This window comes from Callorhinchus milii, unplaced genomic scaffold, assembly GCF_018977255.1.
Source record: "Callorhinchus milii isolate IMCB2004 unplaced genomic scaffold, IMCB_Cmil_1.0 Scaffold51, whole genome shotgun sequence".
Taxonomy (NCBI): Eukaryota; Metazoa; Chordata; class Chondrichthyes; order Chimaeriformes; family Callorhinchidae; genus Callorhinchus; species Callorhinchus milii.
This window is the reverse complement of record NW_024704792.1, coordinates 205,121-219,299: the sequence shown is the minus strand read 5'-3', so window position 1 is coordinate 219,299 and position 14,179 is coordinate 205,121.

Below are 14,179 nucleotides of genomic sequence, written 5' to 3'. Positions count from 1 at the left end.
CCCCACCTGCCACTCTACACAAGACCTGTCTCTGGCTCAAAGTTTGCCCCTCCTGACCCTCCACACAAGGCCTGTCTTCGGCTCTCACATTGCTCCTTCTGCCCTTCCACCCAAGTCAGTCTCCGGCTCACACACTGCCTCTCCTGTGCAACTGCACAAGGCCTTAATTTCACTCTCCGTCTCTCTCTCTCTCTCTCTCTCTCTCTCTCTTTCTCTCTTGCTCACATGCATACACACACTCTCACTCTCTCACTCTCTATCTCTCTTACAAACTCTCTCACTAACAATCTTTCTCTCTCACACTGTTTCTCTCACACTCACAGTCTGTCTCTCTGCCACCTTCTCTCTAATGCTTTCACACAACGAGTCCCTCTCATGCACACACTCTATCTCATACATTCTCAGACCCTCTCACACACAATGTACAGTTCACACTCCCAGACTTTCTCTCGCACACACTCTAAGACTCTCGCTCTCAAATTCTTACACTCATTCTCTCTCACACACAATGTCTCTCACATTCTCAGTCTCTCTCTTTCCATCTGTGTGGCACTCTTAGTCACACACTCACACACACACGATGTCTCTCACTCTCTCGCTATCTCTGAAACACACAATGTGTCTATACACTCAGTCCTCTCTCAAACGCACTATCTCTCACACGTGCACCTCTCACACACACTATTTCAATCATATTCTTTTTCTCTCTCACACAAACTTTCTCTTTTAAATCTCTCTCTCACACACAGACCCACACACTATGTTACTCACACTCTCAGTCTCTCTCTCACACACACAATGTGTCTCTCACACTCTCATTATCTCTCTGACACACACACACGTTGTTTCTCACACACTCTCAGTCTCTATCATACAAATTGTCTTTCATACTGTCAGTATCTCACTCACACACAGACTGCGTCTCTCACACTCGATTTCTCTATCTCCATCTATGTCTTTTACATTCTCAGTCACTCTCTCTCACGCACAGTGTCATAAACAACTATATCTCTTAAATTTATCTCTCTGACCCAAACATTGTGTCTCTCTACGTCTCTCTCTCACACACAGTCTCTCTCACACTCTCTTTTTTCCATCTTTGTTACTCACACTCGCAGTCACACTCTCTCATACACACAATATGTCTCTCTCACTCTCGCTCTCTCTGACACACACGCTGTGAATCTCACACACTCAGTCCTCTCTCACATACACTAACTCTCACACGTGCATCTCTCTCTCACACACACTGCTTCAATCAGATTCTTTCTCCCTCTCTCACACAAACACTTTGTCTCTTAATTCTCGCTCTCACACACTGACCCACACGATATGTCAATGGCACTCTCAGTCTCTCTCTCACACACACAATGTGCCTCTCTCACTCTAACTATCTCTCTTGCACACCTACACTTTGTTCCTCACATATTCTCAGTCTTTCTCACACAGACTGTGTCTTTTCCACAGTCAGTATCTCACTCACACACAGATTTGTCTCTCACACTTGGTCTCTCTATCTCAATCTATGTCTTACATTCTCAGTCACTCTATCTAAGACACATTGTCTCGAATACACAATACAACTCTTATATCTCTCTCTATCTGACCCACACATTGTGTCTCTCATACTCTCTCACAAACACTGCGACTTTCACACACTCAGTCTCCCTTTACAACACCTGTTTCTCTTACACTCAGTCTTTTTGCCACTACCCGTGTCTCTTACATTCTCTCACTCCCTCTCCACATATCACTCTCACACTAACAGTCTCCTTCATACTCTATATCTCTGACAATCTTTCAAAATCTACCTCTCTCTCTCTCTCTCTCTCACTCTCTTTCTCTCTCTCACTCTCTCTCTCTCTCTCTGTGTCTGTAACTCTCTCTTTCTATCTCTCTCGCTCTTTCGCTCTGCTGTTATGTAAACTTCTCTCTGAGAAATTGACGTCCAGTTCAATATAGTCTGTATTCAGGCCAGTTATTAAAGATCACTCGACACTACTGGGAAAAGAGATGGGAGTTTCTCAGATGAGGGAGTTCATACATGCACAATTTAAGCGGTATGAACGTTTTGTTATTAGACATGATGTTAAGTAGCAACGGCTGATGTGTAGCTGAACCATTGCTATTGCGTAAGCTTTGCACCTTTACCGGATATGCATTACAAACCACAAAAAACTCCCTGCAAAAACGGCTCATATATTTGACCACAAAGGAAGAAGAAAAACTGAAGCTAACGTTAGAGTTTCCAAAGAAGATTTATTTTTCTCCACATTTCTCTGTACAGAAACCGGCTACTAATCTCCAATGTGCTTTATACAATAATAATTCTTGCATTTGATGTAGTGTCTAACCACGTCTTGAAAGCTCTTCATATGATAAACTGTAATTTGTTGTGACCGTGTTTTATGGATGAAACGCAGCATTATTACATTACAAGTATTTTTGTGGGTCGTAACTGTACCCAATTGGCTGCTGCTTTCCTCTCACAAAATATAGAATTAATGCGGAGTGGAGGGCGCTGTATTTTTGAAAGCTGTTGCCGCTTACTGATATGATTAACAATACTAACAATAATAATATATTACTAATACTGATATCATAATAATATATTAATAAGACATAATAATATAATAACAGCGATAACAAAAGTAATAAAGTAAAAATAATAATAGGTTACTAACAATAATAACAAACAGCAAATCAACTAGCAACCAGCACTTTCCCACCGCACAGGGCACAGTCTCAGAGATGAGCAATGGTAGACTCTAACTCCAACCGGGTGGATAATAAGAGTAGCAATAATAATAATAAATGAAGGAGCGGAAACTTTCTGACGTCCCCCTGGTGGGGGAAATTAGGAGCGGTTCGATGTGTTGAACTTACGAGAGGGTGAGCGAGGGGGAGAGGCGTGCTGACGTTAAGACTTGGGAGGGAGAGATGAGACAGTCACCTACAGCGAAGAGTTGTGCCATAAAGCCTTCACACACATTCTCGCACAGAGGCAGAGAGAGATAGTTGAATGCGAGAAAGACCGAGAGAGTGTGAGTGTGAGAGACACAGAGAGAGAGTGGGTGAGTGTACAGTGAGAAAGAGTTAGTCAGTGTGAGGGAGACAGAGAGTGTGAGTGTAAGAGAGAAAGAGAGAGGGTGATTGTGAGAGACACAGAGGATGAGTGGGAGAGAAACAGAGGGAGAGTGAGTGTGTGACAGAGGGGATGTTTGGAAGGAGAGAGACACAGTGGGAGTGGCATTTTAATCACATGTGTATCTCTCACTCCTGTCACTCTCACACTCTCCCTCTCTTTCTTTTTCTCACTCACCACTGAGGGGCATGACTCCCTGATATCGATCTGCAGTGCTTGTGCAAGTGTAAGTGGAGGATGGATTTAGGAGAAGCTCATACACACACGCAATTTCTCTCTGTTTCTCACAAACACGGTTTGTCTGTCTCACACAGTCACTTCGGACTCTCTCTCTCACAAACACTGTCTATTTGCCTCTCAAACACTGGCTCTTCCTCACTCACACATACAGATTCTCACTCTTACACAAACAGTCTCTCTGTCTTTCACACACAGTCTCTCTCTGTGTTTCGCTCACACATAAATCGTCTCTCTCTCACACACACACAGTCTCTCTCTGTTACTGATACTCACAGTTATTCTCTATCACACGAAGTCTCTCTCTGTCTCTCACATACACAGTCTCTCTCTCTCGTTCACACACAAATCGTCTCTCTCTCACACACACAGTCTCTCTCTCTGTTACTGATACACGTAGTTTCTCTCTGTCTCACATACACACTCTCTCTTTCTCTCACACACATTCTCTCTCCCTATCTCTCACCCACAGTCTCTGTCTGTTTATACACACTCTATCTCTCACACACAGTGTCTCTCTGTCTCTCAGACACACTGTCTCTGTTTGCCTCTCACACAAAGTCTCTGCCTCTCACACACTGTCGCTTTATGTATGGCCTGGTTTCGTATAACAGGCCTCGTCCCCGTATAACTGGCCACGTCTCTGTGTAACAGACTTGGTGACTGTATAACAGCACTGGTATCTGTATAACAGCCTTGTCTCCGTAAACTGGTCTGGGCTCTGCATAACTGGCCTAGTCTCTGTGGAACAGCACTGATGTTTGCATAAGCTCTGCGTGGTTGCGGATGCTCAGTTATTGAACCGATTCAAGGCTGAGATTAATAGGTTTCTAAAGGATAAAGGGATTAAGGAATATGGGGCTAAGGAGGGTAAATGGGCGTGGCAAGCTCGAGGCACAGAATGGCCTACTACTGCTCCTAAATCCTATGTTTCCATGTTCCTATGACCGGCCTTTTCTCTGTATTACAGCTTGAAATCTATATATCAGCATGGTCTCTGTACAACATATCTCGTTTATGTATAACAAGCCTTATTTCCCCCCTGCTCGGGTCATGACCCAACTGTGCAGCGCCTTGGGAGGTCCTCCTGACGTGAAAGGCGCTTTATAAATGGAATCTTGTTGTTGTTGTTGTTATCTCTGTATAACAGCTCGGTCTCTGTATAACGGGCCTTGTCTCTGTATAACAACGTAATCCCTGCATTACAGGCCTTTACTCTGTTGAACATCCTTGTCTCTTTATGAAAGGCCATGACTCTGTATAAAAGGCCAGATTCCTGTATACCCGGCCTTGTATCCATATAATAGGCCTTGTCTCTGTATAACAGCAGAGGTCTCTTTGAAACTAGCCTGGTCTCTGTATAACAGCTGGTGCATGTATAGGTAACATGGTGTCTGTAAAACGAGCCTAGTCCACCTAATAAAGGCTTTGTCTCTGTATAATAGCCTGTTCTCTGCATAGCAGACCTTGTATACCTACAACTGGCCTGGTTTCAGTATTTAAGCCTGGTCTCAGAATACCAGGTCTTGACTATGTCTAAAAGCCCTGGTCGCTGCATAAGAGGCCTGGTCTCTGTAGAAGGGCAATGGTATAACTATCTGGAAACTGTATAACTGGCCTGGTCTATGTAACACGGGCCTTGTCCCTGTATAACAGAATCGTCTCTGTAAAACAGGCCTTGTCTATGTAGAACAGGCCAGGTCTCTGAGTATCAGCATTGGTATGTGTACAATATGCCCCATCCCTCTACAGCAGCAATGGTCTCTGTATGATTGGACGTGTCTCTGTATAACGGTCCTAGTTTCTGTACAAAATGCATGATTTCTGTATAACATATTGTTCTCTGAATAAGGGCCTGTTCTCTGCATAACAGGTCTGGTTTCTGCACAGCAGGCCTTCTTTCTGCATAACATATTGCTCTCTGTATAACTGGCCTGGTCTCTGTATAACAGAACTGAACATTACAGTTCAAGATAGGTTAGAAATGTGGATGTGAGTTAAATAATGTGGATATGTGAAAAGCGACAGACAGACCAGGCTGGTTATACCTTCAAGACCATTCCATAATCTTGGGAAAAAACTAAAGAATAGTAACCCAAATGTGGTCACCGCTGGATTATAACCTTTTCCTCAAGCAGGTGAGTGTCAAAATAGCAGGATCAAACACATGAATGCATTGATGGAGAAATAGTGCAGAAAGGAGGGATTCAAGTAAATGGAACCAATTCTGGAGCAAGTTGGAACTGTATAAGATTATAGGTAACACCTGACAAGGATTGTGACTAATGTCCTCATAGGGATATTCTCTTGTGCTATGGGGAATAGTTTAAAACAATTTCGATGGACGAAGAGAATCAGGATGTTTCATCAGATAGGAGCAGCAAGTTGCATAAAGGGCTTGGAGAGACGATTAGCAATTTTGTCGAGGAGTGTTACAGGAAAGCAGGGAATAGACATGGTGGAAAACTCAATCGTTCTTGGAGGGCATGTATGTAAATGCATGTAGTGTGAACAATAAAATTGGTGGGTTGCAGGGTAAGCTGCCACACATGGTTATGATGCAGTGCCAATGATATCTACTTGGCTCAAAAAAGGGGCAGGAATAGGAGATGAATGTTCTTGGCTACAATGTATTCAGGGGGAATTGGCAAGGAAACAAGGGATGGTGCGTGGTAATATTGATTAAATAAACAGCTACAGCTCCGGAAAGGGATGATGTGCTAGATGGTCCAAAACAGAATATATTTGGTTAGAAATAAGGAGCAGAAAATTATCTGTCACAATGCTAGGTATACACAAAGACCACCAAATAGCGGGAGGGAGATAGACCAACAAATCTGCAAGCAGATTTCAGAAAAGTGCAAAATGTATAGAGCAGTGATAACAGATTATCCAAACATAGACTGGCAAAATAACAGTGTAAAAGGGCAAGAAGGGGGAAGGATTCCTGAAATGTGTGCAGAATAACTTTCTGGATCTTTATATTTCCAGCGCAAGGAGGAAGGAATCAAACCTGGATCTAGAACTCGGGAATCAAGTTGGACGAGTGGAGCAGCTTTCAGTAGGAAAACATCTGGACAGCAATGGTCACAACATCAGTCGTTTTAGATTACTTACGGAAAAACATAGTTTCTTAATCTCTCTCTCTCCCACACACTGTCTCTCTGTCTCTCATACACAATGTTTCTCTGTGTGTCTCACACACCCTCTCTAACTGCCTCTCAAACACACACAGTCTATCTCTATCTGTTTCACACACAGTCTGTTTCTCTATCTCTCTCACAAACACACAGTCTCTGTCTCACACACTCACAGTCTCTTTACGTCTCTCACACACAGTTTATCTCACTCGCACAGTTTCTCTCTGTCTCTCACCCACAGTCCCCTTCTGTCTACACGCACATTCTCTCTCTTATAGTCTCTCTCCATCTCTCTCACACACACTATCTCTGATTGTCTATCAGGCACTGTCTCTTATTTATTTGGGGGTAGTTAAAATCTCCTCTGATTATGACTCTATGTCTTTTTCTCATTTCCCTAATTTGCTTGCATATTTCTTCCTTATCACCCTTTCACTACAAGTTGGTTTGTGGAATACCCATATTTGTGTGTTTGATCCCTTCTTATCTTTGATCTCTAGCAACACAGACACTCTTTCTGTTTTCCCTTTTATTTCTACTGCCATGATGTTATGCCTAACGAGTACAGCTACTCTACCACCCTTTTTCCCATCGCTATCCTTTCAAAATACCTTATACCATGCAATGTTTAATTATCAGTCCTGTTCTTTTGTTAATTACAGTTCAGTAGTCCCATTATTGTCTGTTTCCTCGCTACGGATTAATACCTCCTGTTCTCCTGTTCTATACCGGATGCTATGAATATTGCCGTACAGAGAGTTTAATACATTTTCAGTTTTCAGCTCTACTCAGATTATTTTTGACAGCCTTTCCCATTTGCGTTCTTTAATTGTATTAATTCCCTGACCATTTATATTCGCCTTATTGCTTACTTTTTTTCTAGCTTGAGTCATTTCCTTCTGATCCGTTCACCCCACCCTTTTACTAGTTTAATGCCTTTGCCTATTTAGGCTTTCCGCTGGGACTTTGTCTCCTTCCGGTCAGGTGAACTCGTCCCATTTGTACAGCTCCTTCCTCTACCAGTTTTGCTGCCAGTTTCCCATGAAGTGGAGCGCTTCTTTCCCACTCCAATCCTTTAGCCACGTGTTATATTTGCTAATCTGTTTCTCTTTGTTCCAATTCGCAGGTGATTTGGGTAATATTCCAGAAATTATTCCAGGTCCTGGTTTTTAGGTTAGATCCTAAATCATGAAATTCCCTTTGATGTATCTCCTCCCTGTTTTTTTCCTGTTTCTGCCAACGTGGACAATGACAAGTGGATCTGCACCCTCCCATTCAATATCCCTGTTTTTTTCCTCTTTCTGCCAACGTGGACCACGACAACTGGATCTGGACCCTCCCATTCAATATTCCTCTTCAGCTGCTTCGAGTTGTCACTTATCCGGCACCAAGTAGCCAAGATATGCTTCGGGAATCTCCTTCTTGGCGGCAAAGGATGCTATCTGTTCCCCTAAAAATTGAATCCCTTATCAGAACTTTGGTTCTCTTTTCTTCTTCCCCGCTTTGGACAGTCGTCTGATGCACTGTGCCTTGGATTGAATTCTGGGTGTTCTCTCCGCAGTCATCCTCCTTGTGTTCAGTGGAATCGAGTACCTCATACATGATGGACAGGAGCAGTGTCTGCGGGACCTCCTCTTCTTCCTCTCCTAGGTTCCCACTGCTCTGATCACTGACAGTAGCACCCTCTCTTTTTTGTAACTGTGCTTTGCTCTGGTGCGTGACCGAGTTTAGGATGAAGCTATCCAAATTTCCTGCCCCTTCCTTTTTACTCGGAGTGTGTCGAACTCACTCTGCAGCTCAATGAATCTGAAGCTGAGTGTGTGAAGGCAGAGACATTTCCTGTAGAACTGATATTACAGGAGAGACTCACAGTCCACAAGCTCCCATATATTGCGTTCCCAATACATTGCCTGCCCTCTTATTTCAACTTTTGGTTGATTAGTTAGCTATGTAATTCACTTAGCACCTTCTTCCACCTATGCAACAAATTCCCACTCTCACCGAATACATTTACACTCTGGTTTTGCTTACTCCAATCGCAACTCACTCCAGTAGACTCTGATCGATTGGCAATCTGTATTCGATTTCCTCGGAATGTTCCCCTCGCTCAACTCGTTCAAAGTCGATATTAACATTCCTCTTTGACCTAATTTCCCAACTCCAGGTCTGTATGCTGATATCAGTGATAAGAACTTTAAGACATGTTAAAAACATTTGACAAGCTTTACGAATGACAGCTGAGCGAAGTCTTGCTTGAAAACTTTGTTTTTGGAAGCACAAATCAATCATCGGTTTGTCAGAGAGAGCCAAGGTCATTCAAAAACTGGCTATTTATAATCGTGCTGGTCTCTGTATGAAAAGCCTGGTCTCTATATAACAAATCTGGTCTCTCTGTAACAGGCCATGTCTCTGTATAACATGCCTGTTATCCAAATAATACGCCTGTTCTCTGTAGAACTGGTCTAGTCTCCACATAACAGACCTGGTTTGTGTATAAGTGGTCTGATGGCTGCTTAGGAGGCCTGGTCTCTGCATAAAAGTTCTGATTTCTGTATAACAGTCTTGGTGTCCGGATTACAGGTCAAATCTCTGAATAACAGCCCCAGCCTCTGTATAGCAAGCTGGCCTCTACATAACAGGCTTGCTTGTTTTTTTACAGGCGTGATCTTCGTATAACATGTCTCTTCTGTGCAAAGCAGGCCTGATCTCTGTATAACAGGCCTTGTCTCTGTACAATCCGTATAACTGCCCTGGTTTCCTTTTAACTAGCCAGGTCTCATTATAACAGGCCTCGGCTGTGTATAACAGGTCTGGTGTCGGCATAACAGGCCTTGTGTCTATACTGCAAGCTAGGTGTCTCTATAATAGTCCTTAACAGTGAATAGCTGCCCTGGTCCAGGTGCAACATGCCTGGTCTGTGTAAAGCAGACCTGGTGTCTGTATAATAGGTCTGGTTTCTGTATAACAGCACTGGTCTTTGAATAACAGGCATATTTTAGGTATAATAGGCCTGGTATTTAGGCAACATGCTTGGTTTCTGTAAAACAGGAGTGGTTTACCTACAACTTACCTGGTGTCTGCTTAACAGGCAAGTCCTTTATAGTAGTGCTTATCTCTGTATAACAGACCTGGTTGCTATACAACAGGCCTGTTTTATGTATAACAGGCATAGTTTCCCAATAACCAGTCAGGACTATGTACAAAAACCATGGCATCAGTATAACTTGTCTGGTCTATGTATAGCAGGATTGTCTCAATATAAGAGGCCTCATCTCTGTAGAGCAGGTCTGATCTTTGAATAACAACCATGGAAGCTTTACAACAGGCCATGTTTCTTCAGAAAAGGCCTGATCTCTATAAATTAGCCCTGGACTCTGTTTTATAAGCCTGGCTGCTGATTAACCGGCCGGTTCTCTGAACTCAAGCCTTGTTTCTCTAAAACAGGCATCATTTGTGAATAAGAGGCCTTGGTGTCTGTGTAACAGGGCTGATCTCCGTGTTACAGGCCTGGACTATTTAAAACTGTCCTGTTCTGTATAACGGGTCTCTGTATAGCAGGACCGATTTCTGTGTAATAGGCCTGGTATCTTTCGAACAGGCGTGGTCTCTCTGTAGCAAGCCTACTATTTGTATAACAGGCCTGGTCTCTGTATAGCAGGCTTGGTCTACGTAAAAGAGGTGTGGTATCTGTATAACAGGCGTGGACATTGTATAACAGGCCTGGTCTGTGTTTACCAGGCCTCGTGTCTCTATACCATGCATGATCTATTTTTAACTTGTCTGGTCTCTGTACAGCTGGTCGTCGTGTTCTTGATCAGTTAGATGTGGGCATAGAAGCTACACAAAACGTAGATATTTAAATATCGACAGAAATTTTCCGACAAGTCTGAACACTGTCTTTGTAGCTACTTTCAACAAGAATACCAATGGTTTGTTTAGGATGGGCCGTTCCTTTCATTTTATGATTAACGTAGGCTCCAACACTTCTGCACAGATAATGTCGAACCCCGGATGCACTCGTTATAGCTAGGATTAAACAAACACTCACAAAGAGAGTTAGCTCTGAAATATAGTATATTTAACACTTGCAGCAAGGAGAGGGAAAGCAAGAGGAAATACAATAGCACGTCTCTCAGAAGAGTCGGTACTCTCCCTCTACCAATGGGGCAGTCCCATCAGTTTATATTCATGATTATTTGCGATCACCTCATGTCTCAAAATACAACAACAACAACAAGATTCCATTTATATAGCACCTTTCACGTCCGGAGACATCCCAAGGTGCTGGATAGTTGGGACAGGACCCGAGCAGGGGGGAAATGGTCAGTATGAGTGGAGGAAGGGAGGGAGAGAGGAGGGTGGAAATGGTCAGGGTGAGGGGAGGGAAGGGATGGGGTGAGGAGGTGTAGAGAATTGAGAGTTGAGCTGAAGGCACGGTCAAAGAGAAAGGTCTTGAGACCGGCCTTGAAGGAGGAAAGGGAGGAAGCAAGGCGAAGGCACTGGGGGATGGAGTTCCAGAGCCTAGGGGCTGAGAGGCTGAAGGCCCCGCCACCGATGGTAGGGTGTTTGGAGCGGGGGCTGTGGAGCAGACCGGAGCCAGAGGAATTGAGGTTACGGGCAGGTAGGTAGTGGGTTAGTAGGTCGGAGAGGTAGGAAGGAGTAAGGCAGTGAATGGCCTTGTAGGTGAGAATGAGATCTTGAATTCGATCCTCTGGGGGATGGGAAGCCAGTGGAGGCGAGCGAGGGTGGGAGTGATGTAGTCCTGAAGCCTGGTGCGGGACAGTACTCAAGCTGCAGAGTTCTGAATGACCTGCAGCTTGTGGAAGGAGGTGCCGGGAAGGCCGGCGAGGAGAGCATTCCCATCGTCCAGTGTTGAGGTGATAAAGGCATGGACCAGAGTTTCAGCAGCGTGAGGAGTGAGGTAGTGCCGTAGGAGGTGATGGAAGGCGATGCCAGTTATGTCGCGGATATGAGGAAGAAAGCACAGCTTAAGGTCAAACAGAACGCCGAAGTTCCTGACTGGCTTTGAGAGGTGGAGAGTGTAGCCTTGGATGCTGATGCTGTCAGCGCCTGAGATGCGGAGGCTCTGATGCGAGCCTATCAGGTGGGCCTCAGTTTTACGCACATTGAGCTGAAGAAACTTGTCTCTCGTCCAGGACTCGATGTCGGACAGGAAGGATATCAGGACATCGGTGGTTGTAGAGTTGAGTGTAGAGGAGGAAAGGAAGAGTTGGATGTCATCCGCATACATGTGGAAGTTAACCCCATGTCTACGAATGAAGTCACCAAGCGGGAGCATATAGAGGGTGAAGATGAGGTGACCGAGGACAGAGCCCTTAGGGACACAGCACGAGACAGTGCAGGGGCTGGAGGCAAAGCCGTTTGTGGAACTAAAATGTAAACTGTGGGAGTGGTATGACCTAAACCACTCAAGGATAGGGCCTTGAAGGTTGAGGTTGGAGTTCAAACGGTGGAGGAGGATAGCGTGTTCGACCATATTGAACGCTGCCGATAGGTTGAGGATGACCGGTAGGCAGAGGTAGCCATGGTAGCAGATGGTCAAGATGTCATTGGTGACATTCTGTGCTACGGGCAGCACGTAAACCTGACCAAAGTGGTTCAAATAATGCATGGGTGGAGAGGAAAGAGCGCCGCTGGGTGGCGACAACTCTTTCAAGGACCTTGGACAGGAAGGGGAGGTTGGAGATGTGCCTGAAGCTTGATAGCTGCGCCGCATCAAGGGAGGGTTTTTTCAAAGTGGATGTGATGGATCATTATGAGCAGTTATCAATGATGCACTGTATCGTTTCAAATAGAGTAACTATCTGCAACGTTTAAGCTCCTGCTCTGTGAACCATTAACATTGAAAGTCTGTTAACTTGTGGTGTTGGAATGTTTGATTGTGGATCAAATGGGATTTTGGATCACAACTATGTCACGAAACATTCTGAAATATTTTCATTGCCGTCCTCCAAATAACTGTTTTATATATATTGGCAAGAAATTTATTTGTAGAATGTGTATTAAATAAAATGTATGGAGGTCCGAAAATAATAGTAATTCTTGCATTTGATACAGCATCTTATTGCGTCTCCAATACGTCTCAAAGCGGTTCAGAGGATATACTGTAAAGTGGTTTCACTGTGCAAGTTGTGGACGAAACGCAGCAGTCAGTTGCTCAAAAACAGTATCCGACAATGTCATGGATTGAGTGACCAAATTTTTACTATTATTGTTTGTCGGGGAGGATTATTACTGCCGCAACTCGTTTCCAATTTCGAGTAAACCAGTGAACAGGTAAACAGGCGAGTGGAGTAAGTAAATTTGTCTAACATTTCGGCCTTCCCTGAACAACCAAGAGAAATAACACCAGCGGCCGTCCATGATTTACTTTTCTGTGCTTCTGATATTTGGTCTTCAAGAATAAGTGGCGCTGTGGTGAGGAGGAAGGACCAGTACAATGGCATTGAACAATACATTTTAAAATCTGATTTGGGTGCAACCATTTTTCCGAATTTCAAGGAACAAGATTTCACACCGCAGATAATGATTAGCAGTGCATTTTTATATTGATACTTAGCTATAATTTATTTAACAACAACGGAATTACGTGTATATGCGCCTTTCACGTCGGGAGGACGTCCTACTGCGCTGGACAGTGTGCAACATTTCAGATCACAGCTGGGGTCAGGGGTGGGGGAGAAGGGAACGGAGGGGAAGTGGGGTCGTCGATGGCAATGTCGAAGAGGAGAGTCTTGCGGCGGGTTTTGAAGGTAGATAAGGAGGGGGCGAGGCGGAATGATTGAGTCCGAACACCTCTGGCCCCTGCAGCCTCTTGCAGGGTGACAATGTCCCATCCGCCTCCTCTATTCCTAATGTCCGCATCTTGGCTGCCGCCCCAGACCCGAGCTGTTGCTGCCTCAAAATGCCTTCCCACTGCAACTCTGCCGCTCTGTCCTGCCATTTCTGAGCCCTTCCGCCTCTCTGCTTCACGCAGAAGCAGCAACTGCACCGACTGCTCCATTTCCCAATCTTTATCTGTACCATGACCCATTCTTCCTTCCCCCAACACCCCACATTCCTACCATTACCCAACCCCCCAAGAAAACCTTTAAATCTCAGCTCCACCTCCTAGTCCCATTACTCGCCAACATCATCAACATCTCGCTGTCAAATGTCGTATCTCTACCACCCCCTCAAAGCAAACACCTTGAAGAAACATTCATTTTAACCATCATAGCTATCCAGCTAATGACCCATCTTCAACCTTCCTTTACTGGATAAGATCTTCCCAGCTTCGCACTTTGCTCCACTCCCATTCCCTCCATGAGGCACCCCAGTCGGATTTCCGTGCTGCCCTAAGTACGGAAACTGCTCTGATCAAGGTGACAAATGACATCTTAGCCATGTGTGAAGCGGACTCCCTCTGCTTCATCGACGTCCTCGACTTCCCCACGGCCTTTGACACTGTGGACCTTCCAATCCTCCTCCACCGCCTCTCATCTCACACCAAACTTCAAGGTTCTGTTCTTGAATGTTTCAGGTCCTACTCTCATATCTCCTCCAATTTGTCTTAGCAAACGGCGTCTCCTCCAGCCCCCACACCGTCTGGTGCCGCATTCCTTTTCCCTGTTTGCGAAGCAAGTAGAGGAGAACG